Genomic DNA, 4715 nt, shown 5'->3' with positions numbered 1-4715 from the left:
TTGGAGATTGTATTCCTTAAAAAAATTGACATCAAATAAATGATATGTTCATGATTAAAACAGTATGCCATAAAAACAAAGCTGCAATAATTATTGTGCCTACACTAATTTTAAATAGTCAAATTATGCTCCATGTCATTGCATTTTAGAGCTGAGAAGCACCTAAGAGATCATTAATCTAACATTATTTTTAAGATATGGAAATTGAGTCTCAAAGAGGTTAATCACACATCCAGGACCAGAACTCATATTTCCTGATTTCCAATTCAGTACTTTCCCCCCCATTCTATACGGCCACGCTATACAACATGCATATGGAACAGCCTGATTGTACAAGAGCCCTAGTGTTTTGTCAAATTTGCATAAAAAAAGATTCTAAGAAATCACAGTTCTACTATAGCGTAAATAAGACCTAAATGAAAATATTAGCTGTTGAAATATTAAACATGTACTTAATGCTTTTGCTCACCTCTTTACACTTCAGGGCAAATATATATGACAAGAGATTTGGTCCAGCTGTTTCATGGATGGTCTTCAAGTACCTTCCCGGGACTCTGCCTCCCAAGTCCCTGAAGCAACTTGGCCCCATCCACCCCACCACCAAAAATGTGAGGAAAAAAATATGTGGTCAGGTGTGGTGGCTCATGCCTGTAATCCCAGCACTTTGGGACACCAAGGTGGCCGGATCATGAGATCAGGGGTTTGAGACCAGCCTGGCCAACATGGTGAAATCCTGTCTCTACTAAAAATACAAAAATTAGTAGGTATGGTGGCACAAGCCTATAGTCTCAGTTACTCAGGAGGCTGAGGCAGGAGAATCACTTGAACCTGGGAGGTGGAGGTTTCAGTGAGCCTAGACTGTGCCATTGCACTCCAGCCTGGGCAACAGAGCAAGACTCTCTCTCAGAAAAAAAAAAAAAAAAAGTATCCTGGTCTTTTGCATAATGTGCACTTTCCATCTAGCGCTGATCACGGTCACGTTCCTACAGGCAAGGAGGCGCCAGAAGGACATGTGTAGGAGAGACAGTGAGCGTGTGCCACTCAGAGCTTAGGAAGTGCTGGTCGTTGAATTGAAATCCGAACATGTTGATCTCATTCTTACGTTTGTAGGGGGAGTCCCAAATTATCAGCAACCCATCACTCTCAGGCAAAATCCAAACTGCTGGGCTGTCCCCTTGGACTGATTTATGTGCTGGTTTTGGGGAACAGCTATCCTCTGCACAGTGGACACCAAGCTCTGTTAAGCTGACTTCTAACGTGCTTTGAGGTAGGTTGCCTTGGTGAGTTCTCTGTCCTCCCAGAGTTGGAGAAACCCTCCAAGGCGAGTTAAACTGGTTGGGTGATTGGCCCCAAACTGGAGGACCGGAGGGTTAAATAACAGAAGTTATGCTGGAGTCTGGCTTGGAGGGTTTGGCTTCATGATGTGCAGACTTTTTTTTTTGAGATGGAGTCTCTCTCTTGTCACCCAGGCTGGAGTGTAATGGCACGATCTTGGCTCACTGCAACCTCCATTTCCCAGGTTCAAGCAATTCCCCTGTCTCAGCCTCCTAGGTAGCTGGGATTACAGGCACCTGCCTCAGCACCTGGCTAATTTTTGTATTTTTAGTAGAGACAGAGTTTCACCATGTTGGCCAGGCTGGTCTCGAACTCCTGACCTCAGGTGATCCACCCTCCTGGGCGTCCCAAAGTACTGGGATTACAGGCGTGAGTCACTGTGCCCGGACTATGTGCAGAATTTCAAGTGGCATCATGGCTGTGGTCATGACAGAGACACACAGACTGGGAAAATCAGTCCCTTCGTTACCTGCTACCTCCTCAAGGCCCCACAGCTCTGTTGATTTGTTAGAGCATTTGACCATGTTTTGAGGATATAGCTCTGTTTCATTTCTTTGGCTGGGAGGCTCCTTCGGGCAGGCAGAGTGCATTTTTTCTCTTTGGGTCCCCTGTTCCTATTACATAGGAGACATTCGTTGAAACTTTGTGGAATGAGGGAATGGATGAATGAATGTGTATGTGCTCCGACTAGGACTTTGTTTGATGAATAGGCAGGGTGGACTTATGTAATATGATTTGAGTGGCATCATCTGCCACCAATTTGTGGAATGACGTTATTAAACATTCATCTGGTTGGATGAAAGGCTTCTTCCTGGCTGGCATGGCTTTTGAAATGTAGCACCCTGCAGGGGTAGAGCAGGGCAAACCTCTGAAGTCCTTACCACCCATTAGCAGCTGAGTGTGAACTGGTTCATCAGCTCCCTTCCCTCCTGGCGGCTCCCTGAGAGCAGGCCTGGAGGGTCCTGTGGGTCTGGGCTGGTGCAGAAGAGGCAGGGGGATTTCGGGGCTGGGTGGGCTAAGTGTCAGGAAAAGACCTTTGGAGAGAAGAAGCGAGGAGCTTAGAGGGGAAGGGCGCTCCAACAAACTCCTCCTAGCTTTTCCGGGAAAGCTGCCCTGGGGCCTCTGATAGGTGAGCTGGGACCTAAGATGCAGGCCACCCCCAAGATCGGGGGGTTCCTTTATGTGTGTGTGTGTGTGTGTGCGTGTGTGTGTGTGTACTTTTGCTTTTCTACTTACTCTTCTTAAAGAAATTACCCATAAGCTGCCTAACAGTGCCCGGTCTACATAACACTCAATAAATGTTGAAAAACAGCAAAATGTGGAAAGCATGGTGTTGCAAACCAACCCAGACTCTCTCAAGAGTCAATAGGATGACGCTGGGTCAGTAGCTTCCTCTCTTGAGTTCTTCAGCATCAGTTGCTGATCAGACCATGGCTCTGATGGAGGCTCGTGTGCACGCATGCATGTGCATGCAGGAAAGCGTGTGTGTGTGTGGGAGGTGTGCGTGCGGCGCATGGTGGGGGTGTGCGTGCATGTGTATCTGTGTGTGTGCACACGGGTGCATGTGTGTGTAGGGGGAGTCACTGTGAGTTGGGCTATTTAAATATTTAAGGAAATGATCAGTATCAGGGCAATGTTGTGGAATAGTTAAATGTGATTCAAGAAAACTGTTTTAAGAAAGAAATAAATGATGCTATGACAACCCGAGAGTTAAAAAGAGACCTGCATCTGGAAACAAGGGGTAATGTGCCAGGTTTTGGCAAGTTGTGTCCCAGCCCCTCTGTTGGAAGACCTCAGTCACTGCAAACTGCTTTGGGGGCAGCTCAACCAAGGCACGTCCACAGCGCAACATGCCCCACACAAGTCCAACAGCCCAGCACTCCTTTCCAACACATAGGCCTGTTTGCCGCAGAAGGCACGCAACTCACACATGCTCCATTTCCATTTTGCAACCTCACATCCGTAGGTTTTTCTAACTTTGTTATGTCCAACAAATGGCATCTTTTGTGGCACATGATAAAAAGAACTAGGTTAAGCTGAAATCGTGTAGCCACTTCCCATGGCCTGGTGAGGAAATCAGAGTGTGTTTTGCTTTGTATTCCGTTCCCACCTCAAAGGCGGGATTAAAATAGCACTGCTTGTCACGTCTCATTATGGAAATCGGTGTGGCCCTCACAGGGGCGCAGTCAGTTGGGACTAGGAGCTGCTCTGAAGGTATGACCTGCCTGCGGTCCAAGACCACAACCTGCCATTTCAGAGCAGGGAAGACCAGCCAAATCTCCCACCAGCCTGAATCGTATTCACAAAAACAAAAAAGGAGGCAGAGGGTCACGGGTTTCCCCACTCCGTAAACTGCTGGGGAAGAGAATGGATTTCACAAATGACTCGCTTTGTTTGCTTTCTATTATCACATTGCACGGGCAGAAAGAGGCATGTTTTCTTCTGTTTTAAAATGTGCAAGAACCAGGGACACAGATCCCTGTTTCAAGAACATCTTCCAGATGGAAACGATTAGAATGCTCCCTCCTTACTTTCTTCATGCCCATCTCTTCTAATACGTTGGCTCTTCCTTGCCGGAAGTCAAGGAGCAAGCAGGAAGGAAGTGCACGCCTCTGCATTTGTTCTCTTAATTGTCACAAGTAATTGGATTTTGGGAGAAAGACAGGAAAGGTCGAGGTGAGACTACCTTATGTGAGGAGGCAGGAAGAGTTGTCCCAGGATGTTGCATTGCTCTGTTTTGTTTCTTTTTTTCTTTTTCTTTCTTTCTTTTTTTTTTTTTAGAGCTCTGAGGGTCAATCTGATTCTTCTGTATTTTTTTTTTCCTTTTTTGGGGAGCTTTGTTTGGGGTTTTCCACGCTGTCATTATTACTAACAATGAACCAGGGGAAGAGGCGTAGGGAGAAAAAGGTTTACTGGAAATAATTACGAGGCTGCTGGACAAACCAGGAGACAGGATGGTATTGAATTTTATTTTATTCTGTCTCCTCGCACTTGAGTCTCAAGTAGGCTTCCCATAACGATGCAATTAATCTTGACGTATAAAGACTGACCAGAATTCTAAACCTTAGGAAAACACACCTCAGCAAAATTCTACATGATGTTAACATAAAAAGCATCAGACAAGAAGGGAATTTAAATTATTAAAAATAATTCTAATGTCATTTCACCGGGGTCATCCATACCACTGCGTTTCTTGAGCCTTCATTACCTAATGCTACTGCGAGAGAGAAGAGCCTCTGAAAGCGATGTCTGCTTCGGGGTTGTCTCTCCATTTATTTCTTCCACTCCCGTCTTCAAGGCTCTTCCAAGAATGGACCTCACAGTCTCCTTCAGTCATTCACTCAAAGACGTAACCATCCTCTGGGCTAGGAAATGCATCC

The sequence above is a fragment of the Piliocolobus tephrosceles genome, chromosome 18 (genome assembly GCF_002776525.5).
Source record: "Piliocolobus tephrosceles isolate RC106 chromosome 18, ASM277652v3, whole genome shotgun sequence".
Classification (NCBI taxonomy): domain Eukaryota; kingdom Metazoa; phylum Chordata; class Mammalia; order Primates; family Cercopithecidae; genus Piliocolobus; species Piliocolobus tephrosceles.
Note: the sequence above shows the minus strand (reverse complement) of the source record.